The 23,695-nt window shown below is 27.0% G+C and overlaps 1 protein-coding gene across 3 annotated transcripts in view; it reads right to left on the reverse strand.

Moving 5' to 3' along the window:
- LOC148228257 (allatostatin-A receptor-like) overlaps nt 1–12,630 on the reverse strand; it is a 213,660-nt gene extending 201,030 nt beyond the window's left edge. For all 3 annotated transcript variants that reach the window (XM_088200087.1, XM_088200089.1, XM_088200088.1), the window contains exon 1: nt 12,369–12,630. The gene's annotated coding sequence lies outside the window, so the exon portion shown is untranslated. The remainder of the gene's footprint in view (nt 1–12,368) is intronic.
- Nucleotides 12,631–23,695: the final 11,065 nt, after the last annotated feature.

The following is a 23,695-nucleotide window of genomic DNA, read 5'->3' on the forward strand; positions in this document are numbered from 1 at the left end:
AAAATCTATAAATATTTGCAGATTTTAAAATCAATAACATTTTTTTAAGCTGAGCTCTTACTACATACAATATTTTTCAATAACATTAGTAAATTTTTAATATAATCTAAAATATAATATGCAGATGATATTGACATCGTAACTCACTCTAATCATATAATGATATATCACAGTATGAATCTGAAATTAATAAATCCAAAACTAAATTAATGGTTTTGTCTCCCTATATGTTTGATATTGGCTTCTAAAAAGTTTCATATATTGTACAGATAAGATAACTCTTAAACCACATAAACGATTATTGATTTTGTGGTGACCGTTCGCCAAACAACACAATGTTTCTTGAAAACACTAAAGGCAGCTTCATAATTCGGTGACATATCATATATTTTCGAGTTTTTTCGATATATCCTTTCTTCTAACCAGAGCCAGAGATAGCAATAGTTGTAAGCTACGGCGAAGAAAGAAGCGCACTTCCATATTTCTTGGCATATCTCAGGGATTTGTCATTTACTGCCCCTAAATATTAGCATTTTTTAAAAACTGCTAACGTTGATATTGAGTTATTTCCTACAATAATTTAAATTCAGTTATAATCATAAAACGAGATAAAAGGGTTGACATTTGGACAGTCCCATAAACGACAGTGTAACTCACAGTCACGCAGAGTTAGAGAGCCGGCATTTGGGAAAAAAATGTTGGGGTTCCAATCACCTGCACAATTAACTTTAGGCTTATTCTAGCGACCATTTTGAACAAATAAAAAATTATATTATAATAACTTGTCTTGAATGTAAGGCCTAATAATATAATAGAGAGCTCGGGATTAAACATTTGCGTTAATAATTGTTAAATTTTCACGGACAACATTTTAACACATTTGTCTTGAGACGTTCTTCACTTGTAATGACTCAAAAGTATCGTAAATAGCTGCGCGATAGACAATTATTTATACCCTGCGCAAAAATACTATCGTTATGTTTACCCTTTTGCTAACAATCGCCGAAAGTTGCCACTTGGCAGTTTCACTTCTGAAGCGTATACATTTTTCGTTGGTGGATCTAAAAAGCAATGCAATTGGCTCACCAATATTCTTATCTGAGATTTGCTGGAGAAAAACGGGCAGACGGGCATTTGCGATAGAGAAGCAAACAGAGAAAAACGCTTCCTGATAAACCACTCCAAGTACTCCTAGCACTAGACACATCAAAAATTGTCCTGTGTAATCATAAAAATTCATCACACAGCAGACAATATTTCACCGACACTACAACAAAGACTATCCGACTTTGAAGACCAGATATTTCGACACCATTTCTAAATATATATATATATATATAGTATTTTATATATACAATCAAATAAACTGTTTTTCGGTGTCTTTTTTGGCTGCAAAGTCACACCCCTTCTATCTTAAAACCCGAAAAAATTCTAACTACCTTTCTAACACTCAACCTCAATTTTCCACGAATATACTTTTATTTAATTTCTACCCCACCCTCCTTTAACTCTTTGTAGATGTCGATACATATCTGGTCCAAAAACGATTGTCTTTCGTTTCGACAGTTATTAAAATGGTAAATTTCTAAAACGTAAAAGTAAAATGCAAAAGAAGGGAAACAAAGAAAATCCTGTAAAAGAGTATGTTGATGTGTGATTTTAACGTTCATATGTATGTCTATGTGTAAAAGTAATTTAATAAAAAATAACGTCTGCTTTTATAAAATACAATAATTAAGTTAGGACTTTTTAAATTAAGTTATTAATTAAAAATTAAATTTACTTTCTATGAGTAATGAACATAAAAAGCATGGTTAATTTATATTCTTTTCATGTACGGAGGGTATTGATTTTTCAATTAATAGAATATTAACTTAAATATATTGTTATAATAATTTTATACAAAAGTTGTCAAAGACAAAATTATTGAGAATAATTTTATGTTATGTAGTTTCACATAAATATACTCTAAACGATAATCTTTAATAGTATCTATATGTTGAAAAATAATAGTACAGGAAAGAGCTAATCGTGCATTAGTTTATATTTTATATTATAGTCAAAATCATTGAGACATAGCCGTTGACCTTTAATTAGCATTTTGTAAACGCGTCCTTATTATTTATTGCTTTAAATATTTAATCCACGGTTTGACCCTGCTTATTGCCCGGCCGGTTAATTGCCTTGTTAACTACCGGATGCATTAGGCAATGCGAAGTGCTTGAATTTAATATGCATTTCCATTACGGCTTAATCTTACGTAAAACCGCACAACCTTTTATCTAGATTAGAAAACAACAATGTATAGACATTTTACAGATTGAATGTAATCAGAAAGAGGCGAGAAAAATAACGAGATTAATAACTGAGACGCGAAAGAATGGTATTACATTTATTGTTTAATAGTTGTGTCACCAAATTGAAGGTAGTGTGTATTTCTTAACTATAAATTTATATATTAGTATTTATAAAATATACCAAAATAGTGAAAATGAGATTTACAATCACTTTGAGAAAAAGCATTTTTTTTCATCTAGCATTAAAATGCCTGATCTCATTCACATATTAAAATTAAACTAAAAGGACTTAAATTTATTGAAAGTATTAATAGAGCTCAATGCAGCTTACTGCTATTCTTTTTTAGTATCGCCAGTTATATGTGCATTCAAACTAATCTATTTTTTGTAAGCCACTGTTTAATACCATAAAAGCTGATCGTTCGATCTGCTGACTAATGGAAGACAAAATTGGGTTTTATATGTTCTGACAATGCACCTTTATATGATCTCGGGTTTAAAACAGTCTCTTAAAAATCTTAAGAATGACTTTTTAAATTAAATTGAGAACTAATAGATATGAAAAAAAAATCGGCAAATACTCTAAATCCTAAAAAGTTAGTTTAATCAGATGCAAAATATATTTTAACGTTAAAATATTTTTATTGAAACATAGTCTAATATTCTATAATGTATAAAAAGTTCGTCATATTATACTAATGCACAAAATTAACAAATATAAAAACTGAAGCTTTTATTATACAACTAGGAATTACGTAACCACGAAAGTATTTTTAAACTACGAATCATATTAGCCATTATTATTACGTATGTACGCTCTGAAAAAAATAATGCCAGATATCATCGCGAAAATTTACATGTATGTAAATCAGGTGATTAAATCTTTATAGTAAAAAAATCAAATTAGATTATATTTCATACATTATACAATAGTTTTAAATCATGCCAAAACACGCTAATCTGAATTTTGTCAATCAACGAGAGATTAGGTAAAGCGACATTTATTATAATTACCTTGATTTCCCATTTTCAAGGTCCAAATTTGGGACTTTTTTTAATTCTTTACATCAGATCACCCGATAATAATGTCAGTTTTTTTATCAATATTTTTTTATTTGAACTTTTAAAAGATTTTTTATTATTCTTGCGACAATTTTAACATTAAAAATATTTTTTATATTATTTATTAGCAAATAAAAACTATTTTATATTTTTTTTTTGCATTCTTTGAAAAATTAAACTTTTATTGTTTAATTTAATTTAATCAATTTAACAGGCTTAATAAATACATTTTTTTCAAATTTCAGAGATGAAAAAATGTACAAGATTAACAATACTAGATAATAAAAAAGCATTTTACAAATAGAAAGTCTTTGAATATATTATACACGTTTACCTATAAGTTCAAAGCAATGTTGTTTCACTTTTTAACGAACTCTCGATACCGCGTAAAATTCCAGCAAGAGTCCCGCTAGGTAGTTTGCTCGGGCTGTTTCTCTTCATTCCATTACTAATTACATTGAGCCAGTGGCATAGCAAGGATTTGTACCTCCCGGGGCGATCCTTAACTTTGCCGCCCCTCTCCCATATTTTAGCACGTGTTCGACTCAAACAAACAATGAAGAACATCTGGCGTAACTTTGATTCCGATTCTAAGAAACTGGCCAAATTTTTGGGCCGGGCCAAAAATATTTTTATCTATAAGGTGGCGTTTTATGACCGACCGGGTCATAAAATCAGCATTGTTGTTTATTGTTTCTACATATTTAACTTGGCTCTTAGCTATTTGTGAATATATATTTTAGCGCATTCAGTTTAAGACACTTGGATAGCTCTCGAACTGACTGTGTTAACGCAAATAGAGTGTAAATATGCAGCAAATTTCAGAGCTAATTGAAACGCCATTTAACGTTATCTTATGATTTGCTTATTTGCAGCAAGCAGATAAGATTTTTAATCAGCCTTGCCTTTGCCATAACAATTAAAAAGTCACAAGAACAAGGTGATAGGTAATGACAGAAATATGAGTGCTTCTCTTGTGGTTAGTTGTATGTCGCAATGTCTCTAACGCACTATCCGAAACACCCTTAAGTACTCATAGTAAATATATTATTTAAAAAAAATATCATCCATTATCATTGCTAAATGATATGATATAACAGTGATCAAAATGCAGGGGTTACCAAAATCTAAAAATAATACGTATATAATTACATATATATTAGTAATATAGCTATTTATGTAATAATTTATAAATATGTTTTATTATAAATCCTACAAAGAATAAAAAATCTTTCAGGAGGTATTTTATAAATAAGTGTATTTAACAAATGCCGAATTTTAGCGATTACTAATTTTATAGATATCAGTCGAATAATTAAATGCGATATAAAGTAAATATTACAATTCGTATATAATTCGGTATATCACAAAACCCACATGTATTTTCCTCCCACATAATGCTAAAGATTAAAAGCACATATGCGTGTCATTTTACATCTGTAAAAGTAAAAAACTACGCCTAAATTTTTAATGCGAATCGAATTGTGACGTGAATAGAGAAAATCAATTAAATTTAACTTACATATTATTCGTCAAGTATACATACAATGGGGAGAGAAACTCAAATTAAAATATAATTACAAATTAAGCACATATCGCACGTTCAAATAATATTATATTAATCCGTGCTGAAAATTCCAAAGCACGAAATATTCCGTGCGTTTAATTACAATATAATTAAATTAATTCGAAACGCCGCGTTCGTTTACCAAAGAACTTTTTTACAACACTCGGTCTATTTGTAGTCAGATACAAAATCGAATAGAAAAGAGCGGTTAGAATATAAAAAAAAAACATTTTGTATTTAATTCAACTGGTACTCGCAGAAGAGTTACGGGTTTAATCCCGGTAATCACTGGGGAACAAAAGTCGCCCGCGGATTGCTGTCCTCAGTGTTTTGGGAAGAATTATCCTTTTGAAAAAACAGTCACGAACCGAAAGAATAACAAACACACGCCATATGTCTTGAGCTGGCAAAATAAAATGAGTACGTGTTAAAAAAGAGAGGGAAAACTTTTTTTCTGTATCGGTCAAATTATATATCGTATTTGCCATAAATACAAAATACTTCGAGTATATAAAAAAAATTTTTGCTCAATATTAAGTGTTTAAGGTTCATATAAAACGGTAATAATTGAGTTTAATATGGTCTAAACGTTTTTTTTTGCTTACGTGAAAATTGAGTCACTACATATTCATGTGCTACAAATTATTAATCAATAATTATTTGTGAATTGCTTTATTGATTATTCTAATGCGTTCGAAAATTTTTTTTATTAAAACCTTCCTGATTTTTGACTACATGACAAGCGTGTTTTAATCACGTCGGGGGTCACCATTTTGTTTATTGGTACGCCAAGCTATTAGGTTTAACTATTTTAGATAAAAAAATATATTACTTTAATAATTGTAAATAATTCCGTATAAATATGTGAATTTACATGTAAATGTATATATTTTATCTCATGTCTTATTATATACTAGTGAAAAAATCTGTCGTTAATCGGATTCTCTGTAATTAAAAATTTAAATTAAAACTAGAATTATTTTTATTATTATTGTACATCAATATATTACATAAATTAAAATTTTAATGCTTTTCCATAAACAACATTTTCATTTTATTGTCTGAGATGAAAATAAATAGTCTCTCAAACAAGTCAGATATATATATATATATATATATATATATATATATATATATATATATATATATATATATATATATATATATATATATATATATATATATATATATATATATATATATATATATATATATATATATATATATATATATATATATATATATATATATATATATATATATATATATATATATATCTGAAAGTTGACAACCGTCATTTCTGTTTATTAAGACTTCTTAATGCGAAGATTTTTCTCCAGAAAAAACGCAAAACCCGTCACTAATCTTTGAGAAATATTTTTTTTTTAAATATATCGCTTAAATTCATGATTTTTTAAAATCAACTAGGGAAAATTGCAAAGATTATTTAAAAATATTTTTTTAATGAATTCGCGCAACTTTAATCAAATTTGCGCTTATTTTTAATAGTTGTTCTTTTAAAATTCAATAATAAATATAATTTATATTTTTCAAAATGTTTTTTTATAATTTTAATATAGCAATATTAACCGCATATTGAGTTATTTATATATATATATATATATATATATATATATATATATATATATATATATATATATATATATATATATATATATATATATATATATATATATATATATATATATATATATATATATATATATATATATGGTTAATATTTCTAGGAGTCGGATTACTCCGCGTACTTTTTTGATTCCGTGTGGAATCATGGTCCCTACGTTTCGGCCAGATTCGCCCGGCCATCCTCAGGGGAAAATTGAGAATATGAACATCCGGTGTGGGCAAAGCCCAGCATGTGGTTGTTCAGATCTGAGAAATGCGAAAACGCATTCAACCACATATATATATATATATATATATATATATATATATATATATATATATATATATATATATATATATATATTTCAGAAATTCTACATTCAATAATTAAATCATCTCGCAATGAAAGAGGCTTTATCTATATTTATACACTTCACTGCTATGAGTTGTGTGGCACATCTTAGCTGTCTGTAGATGCTATTTTCTTACAATATTTTTTAAATTGATTTTATAAAAGTGCATTAAATTTTTAAATAGTTTTGACATTAGACTATAAATAATAAATTTTTCATAAAACAATTTCTAGCATAATGGCTTTACATTATTTTAGATATTTTTTATGACATATACATACAAATATAACCATCATAAATGTTTAAAGGTTTGGTTTAGGTCAAAGGCAATATTGTCATAATATTCTTGCTGGATTAAAGGATTACCCTTAATGCCAGAACTTTTGGATAAACTTTATGGGGCACTGTTCATTATGAGAATTTTCTTTCGGTCGTCTTATTAGCCTGATTTAACGACACGGAACTCATTAATTGTTTCTGTGCTGCTTAAAAGACATGTACATATGTATAGTTGTAGGTATGTTGCACAAGTTACAAACTTCCAACATACAGATACAAACCAAAATAAAAAGTTTTGATTAAAAGTTATTCATAGAAAGTTGTCTATATTCACAACAGTATTTAAGGGAAATTAAAATATTTTTTAATTAAAAATCATTTACCTAAAATTTCATTTACATAAAATATGATATCTTATAGCCTCAAAAGTCATTTAAACATATCAAAAGACAAACAAGCTTCATTAGTGGTCTCGTGACATTTTCGTTGTCTGGTAACTCATTCGTAGCGAAATACATAGTTTTCTATTCATTAAAACTTGTTTACCAAGAGACGTATTCCATTTTCAAGCGTTCTGTATACTTTAACGTGTTTTCCTTTAAAAAGTCTGTAAGGTACCTACTATAATATATCACTGACGCGTCGTTGCGTATTCCATATATTTTTCTTAGGGGTCACAAGACGAATTTAATCGGCGACAAAAGAAAGGTTTTTCTTCGTACTTATCGGAAAATCGTTTGTCGAAAAGTGGGTCCAAAGACGACATTGAATAAATTGCCACACAGCAACTCTGGACCCATTCTCGTTGAAGCGATCGTTAAATTACTTTTGTGATGATCGACAATATTCTCGACTTAGTAAATATCGAAAGCTATAAATCATATACTATTTACAGCTTTTTAAAGTAACTGAATAAGAATTTATATAAAACATATTAAAATATTTTTTTAATATGTATCAAATGACGTGTAGAAATTTAACAAAAAAAAACTGACAATAGCTAAAAATATTTTTCTCGTAAATTTTATCATGGAATACTAAATGTTTGATTCCAACTACGTAGCAAAATCATGTTAGGTCTTATAACGTTATATTTAATGTTTTTCAAAGATGTTAATTTCGTTTGAGACCTTAGGTAGCACGCAAGAGTAAAAGTGACAAATAAGTCATACGTGTGCGAAGTTACTATTATAAGAATATTTTATAAGAAACTTAATTTCGTAGAACGATTATTCTAATACTACTAACGACCAGCAATAAACTGCTGGTCATAGTTTGTTAATTACTGAAATATACAGGTCGTTCATTAAATAATTTTAAAATATTTATTTTATAAATAAATAAAATAAATCATTCACAATTTGAGAGTAAAATCCACTATATGTTGTATATAAAATACAGTTTTAATTAATTGACATTGTCGAAACAGAATTCATTCCTATTTCCAATTGTCAGAATAATGGTCGATTATTTGTGTCCGTTCGAGTATATAAATATTTGTTGCTATATAAATATACTAGGTTAATTATGATTTGATAATAAGGCTTACATTTTAGGCTACATGTTCTCCGATTGGGTGCGAATATAAATAAAATTTGTCTTAAGTTTAAAAAATATCAAATTTCAATCATTAGCTTACACGAGCGCAATAACTTTATTTTTATATAATATTATCTTGTTAAAATTTACATTTTAACGTTACCTTAGCGTATTTTTAACACACAAAACAATCTTGACACTTGAACCTTCCTACTGTTATTTTAACAAACACCTCTGACGTAGTTTTACGCCTGTTTGTTCAGCTTATCAGATCAGAAATACAATGATGCAATATACAAATATACATATATGTATAATAGGCTATAATCTGAAAAGGTATTATCATATCGTAAAAACATGATATTTGTATCAACAATAAGAACGGCGTATATGAATCGTTGAATTTCAAAAACCGCTAATGTATTGTAACAAATAATGGTTTAACAATAACATTAGCATTGGGATTATTACAATATGAATTGAGGACTTATTATTATAAGTCTCGAATTGGTGAGATTGGTATATTAATTTAATATTTTAACATATTTATTTTTAGATATATTCAACGAGACTAAAAATTATTAATAAAATACACAAGATTGTCCCAGCATTATCAAGAGTTTCCACATTTTTTTGTGTATATATATATATATATATATACATACGGATAATTCGTGACCATGGCTGGAGCATCGCAACCAAAATATAGAAAGAAAGTCACGATGAATTCCGAGATGTCAAATATATATATATATATATATATATATATTACATAATTGACTAAATTTACAAAGAAATTGCGATCTAGTGAGTTTTCAAACTCAACGAGTCCAATCTAATGTATTATATTATGACACCACATCTGAATAAATCATACAGCTCTCCCTTTTTATCTTGCCTATTCCCCGAATACATCTACATTCCCAAAAGGTTTCGCAAGCCAACGATTGCGAACGAATGCTGCGTATAAATCTAAACGTTAGCTACAAAGAAAGTGAGTGACAGTTGATCTCGAAGGGATATCTCAATAAATTTAACTTAGGCAGATTCTTCGTTTAACAAAAATGTAATATGTGTGCATTGCACGAATGGGTGCGAAAAGAGAATATTTTGAGTGATAATGGAAATTTATTAAAATTAATTGTCCTCAATTGCTAATAAAATGTAATTTTAATGGTAAAAAATACATAAATTTGTGTTCTTGATGTTTTTTTATAATAAATAAGTATATCATTAAGTTTGGGTTTATTTCCTACTCCGGTTTAAAATGAAAACCAAATTTTCACTGCTTTAAGATTTTTTTAAGTCCACAACGTTTCGCCAAAAATATCTTTCGGCATGTGGTATTTTTTCTCTTAAGCTACACTTTTTTAAATCTTCACTTTTAATATTTTTATTGATTATTTAGGAAATTTTATATACCACATGAAAATATGCACACATTTATCAAAAAAAATATTACTTGACTAATTCCTAAAAGACATGAGTTCTAATCCCATATCTACCTCAGTAGTTTTTAAATCAAAATTAGCGATAAAAAAATATATATTATTATATAATTATTAAATAATTGTATTTATGATCGATCGATATTTATATATTGTTATATAAATATATTTCTGATCGATCGTCACAGATTAGGTTTTCCTATATTTTTCTAATTTTACAGATTCATTTCGTAATACATCAATAAAATTAAATAATATATAAAGAATAAAACATATATCAATGATTTAGAGACATTAATTTCAGTCTCACTACTTATGTAATAGTTGTTGATTGTGTTCACTTTGTTGTAACACATTGGGCTTATGCCTGTCATGTTGCAATAAAATACTTACAATAAATATATATTTAAGATTATTGGTTATAATTAAAATAAATATAAATAGGCATTACTGATCAACCTAAATTATGTTTTACTTATTTTTTATTAAAGTCATTAATATTAAATAATTTAATGTTGAACTTAATATAAATTTGTATTGCTATATTGTCAAAAAATACTAGTGTCTGGTTAAAATATTTATTATGCTTTTATATAAATTTGAATATGATAGCATAATAATTAAATTTAATAAGCAGTGTGGTTATAAATCTTTGTTATCTTGTATATTATACATAATAGATGTTTTGTAAAATTGTTGTTTAATATCTTGTATATATAATAGTTTGATAAAATCAATAATTGCTAATATGATAATACTTTTTTATCATATATTTTTGTAGCGCAAATTTCATTAAAAATATTTTTCTGTAGCATTTAATATTTACAGTGAATTTATGAGTATTTAAATTGTAATTCACTCTTTTGGTTAACCTATGTAAATACAAAAAATGGCAACGATAGTGTTTTAATTATTCAAGAATTATTTATATATTAAAAAATATTTCTTATAAATCTAGCGAGAATAATATATAAATAGCTATTAAATCAATCACTTGGCTTTTATCCGAAACAAACTGTATTAAATTGCTTAATTAGATCTAAATTCTTAAAATCGCTTGCAAAATAAAACTTTTTCATCTAACGAAAATTTAATCATGACCGATTTCTATAGTACTAGTAAAATAATTCGACGTTTTAAATAATTTATATTTAAACATACAGTAGTATACGTATATGGGAATAATTGATATTAAAATAAACTTTTTTTATTTATATTATATATTATGTAATTTGAGCAATAATATAACTTTTGATTTATGTAACAAAATCGTCAGGAGTCTTAGATTTATTTTGTAATACGGCTATGACTAAATTTTTATTCTGAAAAACGAAGTACTTGCGAAATTTAAACGTTTAGAAAAAAGTTTCAATAAGAACAAAATGGGTTATTATTCAATTTTTAATTCAATAACATAAATCAGAAAGTTGAGATTAATGTACAATTGCATGGTATTAAAATCTAAAATATACATATTATATCTAGTTTGTATTCAAAAATGACTGATGTTTAACAGTAACTCGAAAAATATCTTATTCCGATTCTCGAAAGAGCTGCATTATACTAATTTAATTTATCTTAGTATGTGTAATTAGTATTCTAATAAATCAGAAGGTTCCATTTTTTAAGTATATATTTAAGCACTACGTCTTTTTTTATCAGTATATAAAATACAATTGAATCAAATAAAAAATTAAATTCTCATGACTTAATTACATTTTTTAAAGCATCCTGATTTTAACACTGATGAGACTTTCTCCTTGATAATAAATTTCCTGTTACGATTAATGTTACGAATTTTCCCATAAAATAAAGATTTTTTGAAATGCTGCAACAGAGGAAATTACGTTAAGGAAAGAATTCCAGATAAGTAAATTTAATAAAAGCATTTATATATGTATGTATATATAAATACGAAAGAACACAAAATTAATGTTTCACTGGTATTTAGAAAAAATGCTTAGATCTAGGAAATATATTATATGAGGACTTTTGTAATTATGGGTTATATTATTATGATGATTAAAACACATTTCCGATAACTTTATAGGCGTGTAGGAAAAAGTTTGTAATTGCCCAAGGAACGTTCATCGTACGAACCAAAAGTTACAAACAACAAAAACGAATTACAGACAAATTAATCTAGCAACTTTATATCTATATATGTATTAAAGGAAAAGGCAACACAAAAACTCACCTATGCGTATGGGATTTCCTGAAAGTCTTATGTTCTTGAACTCTATCATAACGAAAGATTAAAATAATTATTTTTATAGTCAAATAAAGTTTTTTATATTTATTTATTATGCGTAAAACTTTAGCTAAGTGAGTCCGAAACTTTTTAGCGATACTGTAAATTTATTTTTAAAATTGTGTAAATTATATCGCATAGGTAGTTTGCTGCAAGTCGCGTGGCAGGCGCGTGAGCTCTGGCCGAGTGCTTGCGGAGTACTAACTTAACTCGGTCGGTTGGCCCACTGTAGAATGAAAATAGTACTTTGCACCAGGCAGGGCACGGGGAGAAACGAACGCCCCGTTGTCACCGATACACTCGTCCTGGAAACGGAGACTCATCCTGCGAATTTACGCAGCGTTTATGTGTTTTGCGCTAAAATCAATGGCAGAAATTTAAATTTTTACTGGGGGGATAAAAAATAATTTATAAGCCCTCCTTCCTTAATATAAAAAATATCTAAGCTTTAGAACATATTAATATGTATATTATAACCGATATTCAATAAGTAATTTCTTTAGCTGCAAATGTAAGATTTCATTATGTGCCGAATGTTACAATACAGCCCAAGTTCATTTCTTGTAGGCACTTCAAAATCTGTATTGCTCTATGGAGAGATATTTTTTAATCCTATGTTCATTTATACCTTTGGATAGAATCAAGGGCCATAGTATTTTGAAATTTCTGCATGTAATAATAACTTTTTAGTTTTAACACTGGTTTTAAAAAAATTAACTCAATTGTAATTAATCTTACAACTGGATTTAATGCAGCAAAATAAATAAATAATACATTTTTTTTCATGTAGTAATTTCTAAATGAAAATCTATAGAAAATATTTTCGAATCTATCCCGAGAATTTTTTTTTTAAATATGTCAGTAGTAGTTGCTTTATTTATATTATATATTAGGTTATGTGCTCCAGTAAACAGTAAAGCATATTTTTAGCCATTCGTGTCTAACATTTATCGTTTCTAAATTTAATTTGATCTTAACATTATAAAATTATTTTCGCTTTACTAGTTTATTCTCCACTGCTTAATTATACTAAGTAATTGTACTTTTGCGATAAAAATACATATAATATAACAAGTAAAAATCTTGCTTTTTTATATTACAATATCTATCTAATTCTATTGTTATAAATACGTCATCCAAACGCGGACGACTTAAACCCGGGCATTTATGTGAAAATTGTCTTACTTATACATAAGGATCAGTAACCTTTTTAGGCTAATGGACTACAAATTAAGTTGAATTTTAATTTAACACTTTAGCTACGAATATAAAAAAGTTGTGAAAACACTTGTGTGTTACTTTTAAATATATGCATGAATTTTGTAAAATATACATACACTCTAAGCTAGTGGAAATATATACAATAATACATTTATGTTGTATCTTCATGATTTTATTAATCTATGAATAGAAAATTATGTTTTGTACAAATTTCGATAAAAATATAATCGCGACACTAATAATCCGAACCTCAACTTGAAAAACCCATTATTTATCGTTAAACTAGTTAAAAAGCAATTAACATTTTTATACAAAATCGGAATAGCGTCTGTAAGGTCTAAACTGGTAAGCCAGACAACGGGTTCGAGTCTCCGCAGCAGACGCAAATTTTTATTATAAAAATTTCTAATATATATATATTTTGATATATATATATATAGCAAAATTTTTACGCTAAAAAATGCAATACAGTTAGTAACGCAGCGTAGAAATTTTAAATATTTTACTAATCAACTACTTCACTTTTCAAAAAAAATATATTTATTAATAATTTTTGAAACTACTATATCTACTTATAGTAGTGTTTTTTTTTTTGTTACTCCTAGCTTGCCATTTTATTTTTAAAAAGCTTAGTTTTATCAATATCAAGTTAGAATCTTGGATTCCGGACTACTTTTTATTTAGACTAGATCATTGAAGTGAAAGCGGCTGTTTATGGGGAAGACGTCATCTCGGTCGATACTCGGCTTAGCTCCGCTTTGTACGCGCTCAGCTTAGCTTGTCTGTTTAAAGTCAGAAACTGAGTGGTATGCATTCTGACTGAAAAAACTACCGTAGTGCGCCGTTTTCGCTTTTTTAGAGTTATGGAAAGTCCCTTGTTCTTTCTTTTCGATAATTAGGGGCAAAAACAGATTATTTATTTTTGCCAATTAAACTTGTAAAAATAATATTTTACAATAAAGCTATAATTTAAAAATCTATATATTTGGCAATGATGTGATTTGGGTATGAGGGTCCAGATACTTATAGCTACATATTATTGCTTTATGCAGCGCATTTCTTTGTATTTGTATTGGTACCGAGTTAATTTTTAAGTGCATTTTGATATTCTCAAATATGCGATAGGAAAAAAGTAGTTCTTCGAAAGTCATATATATATAAAAACAATTCGTTTTATTTACTTTTAACGAGTGCTTGTGATAAAGTTCGTCTTATTCTTTAAGAATGGTTTCCGACTTATTTTTGAATATATTTAAAATTCCATTGTAGAAAATATAAAATATATATTTTTGTAATAATTTTATGATACATACATTTGGGTCATAACTAACCGCACAAGTACTTTTAATGAAGGAATTTGCGACAAATTTTTTTCTTGTCAACTGCAAAAGAATTCCGCCTGAGGTTTAAAATCGCTTTTTTATACTTAAACCTACACTCTACCCAAAACCATGCAGTGTTTATGTAAAAATTTGTTTTTATGAAATTTGATAATTGTAAAAATGTTTGTTTTTAAATAAAAAGTACGGAGATATTTTTTTATATTCGCAATTTAAAACCGTAAAAATTGTGATCACACTTCCGTAGTCAGACCATCAAGCTGACAAAATAGAAATTGAAACTTAGGCACCAAAGTAGTCTTTCCACTTCAATGGTCACTCCAAGTGGTCACCTTTGAGACACTTGGAGTGAATTTAAATCTTGAAACGAGCTGCATGCTTTACGATGCAGAGCCATATATATTTATAAATTATTGTACAAATTGTGTACGGCCAGAATATTGTAATAACATAATAATTTTAACTTTAAAAACATATATACTACGAATTGGTATCGCATATTTGTATAATATTTTTTTACCTTTTAAAAAATATTAGATAGCCTTACTCCCGCAGGCTACCTGAAATGGTTTTGCGGTCGACGTCTTGGCCAACCATTATATTATATAGGGTGGCGCGAAATAGTAGATGGAAGCTACCAACACCTACATCATAGTAGTATTTACGAAGATCTCGAGTGCAAAGGCCATTGGCGAACCTTGAGCTATACAGAAAAATTTTAAAAAGGATATGCTCCACTATATTATAGGAATAAATATTGTTTGTCGTGTTTTACAAACGATAAATTGCACCTAAACTTAGTTTCAAATCACCTAAATATATATCATATATATATATATATATATATATATATATATATATATATATATATATATATATATATATATATATATATATATATATATATATATATATATATATATATATATATATATATATATATATATATATATATATATATATATATATATATATATATATATATATATATATATATATATATATATATATATATATATATATATATATATATATATATATATATATATATATATATATATATATATATATATATATATATATATATATATAAATATATATATACCATAGATTATGTGTAATATAACTTATAATCAATAGATGTTACTTCATTTTTTGTATATAAAAATTCGAGTGCCGCTGCCGGGGCTCGAGCTCGTAACCTCAGAGCTACTAGTGTGAGACGTTACGAACTGCACTATTCCGTCCTTGTAATCCTATTGCTCACAACTTATTATATAATCCAAATGTTCCGCATTACCTTTGTCATTGCAGTATATAAGTAAAAAGTAAGGGTCTAAAACACCTAATCAAAATAATTTAATATAAAATATCGTCTATTGTCAATATGTTGAAGAATACAACTGTGAATAAATTGTAAGTGATGCTATAAACCAAAGTCATTATTTTCTTTGTACTTTATAAAAGCAAGCGTGTTGAAAAATTATGTAAAAATACTTTCAAGAAAGATAATCTACATATAAATTAAGTTATCTTATCTTTGTTGAATAAATCGTGTTGTACAGTGCTATCGATTTTCTCATATTGTATTTTTCAACTAGTAAATATATGTACATTGAATCCGACTTTTTCCATTACCAAATAAGGACATTTACGTTACCGATACATTATTTCCAGAAAAAATACTTATCCTGCGAATAACGCAATTTCCAGGTATTTGGCAACTTTAACGCGGAAACAACGTGAGTTAACGAGCGGTTGCCAAAAATCTGATCTCGTATTTCATTGAATGCTCATAGATAAAGTGGAAATGTGTTTGGCATTGGGGGATTTTATTGACGGATATTAAAGTTAAAATATTAATGGTATCTATGAATCTAAGAAAATATTTGATGAGTTTAAGATTGATAATGTGCGATACCTGATTCGGATCTTGCGCTTATATTTAATCACAAATTACTGTGTTACATTAAATATTCTTTAAATTAAAATAATTAACATACGTCCAGACAATTCGTAATATTAAAATTATAAAGATATGTGGTAAGTCATAAATTACCATATCGTTGTTCCTCTCTCTTAGTCGTCTTCGAATTTTGAATGTGCAAATTGTTTGATTGGACTAAATTGGACGGAACACGCGGAAACTGCAGCTTTTCTCTGGATTCAAATGGTCGTCTGGGTCGATTTGCTGTAGCTTGGGCTGAACTCAATATTTCAAATTGAAAACAAAATAGTAGATCAAGTGAAATTTATATTGCAGTGGTCTAGCTTATATGCGATCAGTAACTTCTCTGATTTTTCACGATTCTTTGCAAGTGATAAGTGATTTTTAGTGGAATTGGACTCTTTTTTTATTTAAAAAACATCTCATTAAACTCTCTAGTGATTATATAAGAGACTATATTTTTGAGATTGTATAAATTTGTCATTAGCTAAAAATTACCTGCTCGCTCGGAGACGATTTTTGTACGAGTTTAACAGTGCTTATTTTTTCGTTATCGTAAGTTCGCACGATTGACACTGTTTTATCATTATTTGCTTTGAAAAAATAAATACATACATCTGTTTCGTTGTTAATTCGAAGGACACCGTGATTTTATTACCTTTTTAAGGCATCCTTTTATACCTTTTTAATGTATCAACAAAAGAATCCTTGAAGTTACTGTCCTTTATTTATTGAATATGAAATATTTTATTTAGTTATTGAATTTCTAAAAACATATACTTAAATATCAAATATGTTAACGACATATATTTTGATAATATGTATTTACAATAATAAAATTTGTTAATATAAATTTAAACTAATTAACGAAACATACTGTACAAATACTCGAAAACTTTTAGTACTTGCGATGTTAATGACTCGACGAAAAAGTAGTTACGTAATTAGACCACATATAAAACGAAGCAAGTATGAACCAAAACTATTTGCTGAGAGTTCATTTATTATAACGATGATAATTCATTAGATAGAATCAGTACTAAAACGTAATTAATGTATATAATATATATATATATATATAATATTTTTGTTGTTGTTAACCGCTTTAATGGACTCGTTTCGGTTTTGCTCAAGGATTTTAAAGGTTGTACTACCATTTCATAGAAGTTCCTATATTATCATTATTATTATTATTTAAATAATTTTAGAAATAGTATTTGTATTTCACGCGAATACATAAATAACGTACGTTTTACCATAATAAATTTTAAATAATTAAGCTTAAAAGTTTTCATTTCCTGTTAGATAAAAATAAATCTGATAGCAATCTGTGGATAGACACTGTATATGTAATTAGCGCTGAAAATATTTCAGTCCAACTGTAAAGTTGTTAAGTTCAAACAAGCGTGTTCCTAATTTTCTAGAAGCATAAATATTGTGGTTTTAAACGTATACTTAAAATAAATATTCTTGATTAAATTACATGTATATATTATTTAGCTTAATTGTCGCATTGATAAAATAATTTATTCTTGCTGAATCACTCAACGAAAAGGTTAAACTCTGAATTTAATATTCAACATTCATCAAAAACGGAAACCAAGTTTTATTTAATCTATAATCACGATTTTATATTTTTCCTAAATAATAAATGAATAGATCGTAAATGACATTGAATTATAGGAAATGGAAATAAGGGTTTTTTTTAACAAATTTAAATATAATTTACATTTAATTATAAATAAATTATTAAATAATTATATTTGTTAAGTAAATCATTCTTTAAAATATTTTTAATTTTTTTTAAAAATGTAAATTGTGTATATATACCAAAATAAAAAATGTAAAATGTTGAGAAATTGACAATTAACCATATATGAAAAAGTAGTAAAAAAATGTAATATATATTGTCAATGATGAACTATTTAGCATATATAAATAGTTTTATGTCGATTTACTTATGTATTGTATATGTTATAATAGTTTTAGATAATTCTTACATTAAATATTTAGTAGTTTTAATATATAAAAACTAAGATAGAAAATATATTGCTTTTATACTTAAAAATAAAATTCAAAATATATAAATATTATAGTTTAACTATTGGATAATAATATTTATTATAAAAATAACTAAACAATTTCGTTATTTAAAATATAAGTATATACTATTGTTATAGAATTCAAGTATTTTGTATAAGCTATCCCCTTATTGACAATGCTATCAATAATAAACTTACTAACTAGCTCGAATTTTGATATTAACTATATTCAATAAAGTAGATGTAATATCTGGTTTATTAAATATACCCTCAAAATGAAAGACTATATAAAGCTTGGTCAAACACGTTTTAATACACGATAGTAGTTTACCATGATTATAAATACTTTGTTTTGTAATTATTAATATGTCATTTACCACGTTAAATATCACAATATCAAGAAGGTAAAAGATGGCGCAGTGTACTTCGTCGTGATATTGTGGCTCTCATTGTGATAATGTGCAGTACAGTGGGTCAGGTCGGAGAGGACCGGATATCGGTTGGCTCTTGGGTCAGATTGGATTTTCGGGCGGTCGATCAAGACCCTGTATTGATTAGTCTCTAAAGTTGCTCAATATCTGGGGCGATCTCTCTTGACTGCCTTCTGCCTTTCTATATGATCTAACTTAATGAATTTTAAATAAATGTCTGTGCTGTTCCGATAATCAATATTTTATTTAAAAGTTCATGTGGCAGTTTTAAAAAACATGGACAAATCGCATGTTGCTTCTCTTGTCAATTAGATCTCTGTCATCTCTGTCAAGTATGTGGTATGTCAGTTAGCTATTCTCTCCTTTTAATGCCAATGTGCATCTTATTTAATGTCTTTAAGAGATTTAAAACATTTTATTTCCGGTTTTTTAGAACTTTCTAATGCACATTATCTCAGGTATGGGTGTTCACAAATCTTTCATTCGCATTCGTTATGAGTGTTAATTGCGTCTTTGGTAAAACTCTCAGCGTAATTGCTTTCTCTATTGAGTAAAAATAATATATCAATTGTATGCGTGTATGTCATAAATTGTGTGAATTTCTTTATATTTTTAAAATGGTGAAGAGAATTGTACTATTTAATAAACATATGTTAGATTATTGTTAAAGTGCAAAATTCTAGGGAAATCCACCCATTAGCTTCTTCTGATGGCATGTCTGATTCCAGACGTTAGCGACCACCTTGTTAATTAGTTCCAAGGATCTCTCTCGATCCTAGGCTACACTAAACACTTATTTGGTTGTCATCCTTCTTTTTTACCTTCAATTTTTCCCATTTTTATATTTTTTGCATTTTTGATTCATTCAATCTACTTTGGCTTTTATATAATTTTTTATAATACGATGAATATTATTGTTTTTTATTTAATTTATGTTTTTTAATTTTCTACAATCATTCATTAGTTCTAATATTTCCTCCATCGTCCATTATTACTTTTTAACAGTCATCTTAGTCTCGAGAAACTTCTTTCACACTTGAACCATTGTCGTTTTTATATTTTCCCATTTCGAATGTATTTCTTATTCTTACTCTATTTAATATTCATTGCAATTTCGTTTAAAATTTTGATTAAAATTTTGATTTAATTAATTTGCAAATTCAAGTACTATTTGTAGTCCTTTAGACGTAGTCTAATTTTGTTTTACTTGATGATTTTTGTATACCTTTAAACCTCATTTTAATATTGGCTACAAGTAGTTTATGATTAGAAACAACATTTTCACTGAGATTTTTTTTAAATCTTTTATTAATTATTATATTATCAATTTGGTGACGTATTAAATTAGCCTTGCAACTTAGCGGTGACGTCCATGGTATATAGCCTTCTTTTTGGTAATTCGTATAAGGTAATGGAAATTTCTAAATCTAATTCTTGGCGAAATTTAATTAGCAGCTCTTCGCTTTCATTTCGACCACCTATTCCGAAGCGTCCTGCTATTTCTGGAGTTTCTTTATTCCTGACTTTTGCTTTGAAATCGCCTATAATCATATTTATGTCGTGCTTTTGTACATATTTTAATAATTCTTTAATTGTTCGATATAATATCTTAATTTCCTCGTTATCTTATTGTAATAATATGTATTGATATTAATTGGATTTTCTATTATTTATATCATTAAACGCGTTTAGATAATGGTATAAAATATTGAGATTTTCACTTAAAATAATAACAACACTATTTATTTATTTGTTGTTTAGTTGTCTTGAATAAAATGTTATATATCCATTAGATCTAAATTATCTTGCTTCACTTACGCCCAGTATTTGTATTTATATTTTTTGTTATTTCTAATTGAATATTTTGTAATTTACTCATGGTTTACTTGTCGTTATGGTTGTTCTACGGTGGTTTTTCTCTTGGTTTCCAATCCTTCAGCATTATGACAGTAGCGATTAGTGCGTTTAGAGTTATCTTTTTCTAAACAAGTTACTTGTCAAGATTTAAATCTACACGTTCAAATTGTCCTTTTTTTTAAGGGAATAACTGCAGTCGTGGAGTATTTTTCCAAAAAAGTTTATTTTATTAAGGAATTTTGTGAAGAGGTTTATGCTATTAGACCCTAATAAGTTTAATGTTATTTTTAAAATGTATGTCTTGATTTTTGTTGTTATATTTCACAGCTTTTATTTACTATGAATGTATATATTAATAACATATTAAGTAATGAAAAAAAATATTGATGAAACTGCAAATCTTGAATTAAAGAAACAGATCAATCATCAAAGCACATTCTAGTTTATCGTTACCTTTACAGTTAATAAAATATCTTGAAAAGTGTCAAAATACTCATTTTTCTACATATTGGTAAAACGTATTATTTATCAAGCTTTATAAAATTAGATTTTGTAACGCAGATTATTACATAATATGAAATTCAATTTTTCAATCTGAAAATTCACCCAGAGGACTCTTGAAAAATAATTGGAGCGCTTACTAACTTCGTTCTTGCTTGCTCATTTATCATATTACACATTACAAAGGTAATACTATAAGTTATAAAAGCTTATTTAAGTATTTAATAAATAAGTATTGAATTACTTTAAAATGTTGTGAAACTGATCTTAATTTTACACACAATACGAATGATACAAAATGTTTCTTTTAAAAATTAATTTAATAATATAAATATCATATATCTGAAAATAATAGGTTAGCATGACAATAATTAGGTTCTGTTACATAAAACACCAGAATAAAAAGGTTTTAAAATCCTTACGCTTCTTGTTAAGGATTAAATAAAAGATATAAAGAAGCGGAGAATGGACTTAGTAGACATCTTTATTGAGATTTTCTGAAGTAGAAAAATATTTTATTCTATTGAACTCTCGGGTTGCCGGAGGATTACACTTAATGCCTTTATTTTTATGGGCTTAAATAATGTTTTATACACGAATGACAAAATTGTTAATATACTTAGAAAATAATTTAGTTTACGAAATCTGCTAATAATTTTACATTTCAAAAAATCAATTTCTATTTGCAAAACATTATGAATTTAATATTTTTGTTAATAAATTTGTTAAAGATCTACTGTAATGTGTAATTTTATTATGACCAATTGAATAAAGCTGTTCAAAAATCTAAATGACCTTTTATTAGCCCTCTCGATTTTAAACTTTTTAATTAAAAAAAGAGAAGCATTTTTCTCTCTTTGGAATATAATGTCCCTTCATCACTGATTTGTATGAGAAGCGACTTGTTAAAGTGACCCAAGGGCTCATTCTACCCTCACCAAAAAAAACTTGAATAACGCCCTCGCCTTTTTTCTCCATATTTATACCTAAAAGTCGGAGTTTGTAAATGAAATATTGAACATTTTCAATGTCGTTACGTGTAACGCGATAACTGGGAAAAAAATATATGGGTAGTAATATGATGAGAAAAAACGCGAAGCTTTCTGATTAATTAACAAAATCAAGTTTTACCATCGTAATTTATCAAGAAATTAATTAAATGATAATAAGATTTAACTTTTCTTGCACAAAAGCGCAAAGAGCACGAAGCTAAGGCTACGGAAGGCCTCGAAAACTCTCGAGTACCATTGACAAAGTAAACCCCCATTCAGTGTTTAAAATATCTACGTTAATTTTTTTTCTTCACCCGAACTCGTTTTAATTGTTATTTTAATTTTTTTGAGAGCTTAAACGAACATTAAAGTGGTTTGTCTGCCTTCGGGGTAAAATCACCCGCAGCCATAAAATATTTTTTTCACCGTCTAATGATCAATTTTAACCTTTAAATTATATTTATACTTTTTTTTAAATATTAAATTATTGTTATAATTTTTATTTTATAATTATTTATACCTATACTATGTATACTATAACTACATCTAGAACACAAACAAGTACACCCTACGAGCGCACACGAAAAATCATTTTTAAATAATAAAAAAATAGCAATATTAGCTAAATAAATTAATAAAATATTTTTGGTGATTTTTTCACTAATACTTTCAAACAATAGCTCTTAATATCACACTCAAATGAACAATGAAAACTCACAATGGACCCACAAAATTGCGTTGATAAAGTGATATATATATATTATACATATACATATGTAAATACATAAACATACGCATAATTAAGTCATATACGCACTCCAAATAAAGCTCAAAAAGTGTTCATACGTATTGTATTGTTGAAAAACCCAAAATGTGGATTAGAATAAAAAATCTAGATTGTAAAGGAAAGCTCTATATAATTAATATATTCTGAGTACTAT

The sequence above is a fragment of the Plectrocnemia conspersa genome, unplaced genomic scaffold (genome assembly GCF_051122295.1).
Source record: "Plectrocnemia conspersa isolate PC_06_02 unplaced genomic scaffold, ASM5112229v1 ptg000012l, whole genome shotgun sequence".
Taxonomy (NCBI): Eukaryota; Metazoa; Arthropoda; class Insecta; order Trichoptera; family Polycentropodidae; genus Plectrocnemia; species Plectrocnemia conspersa.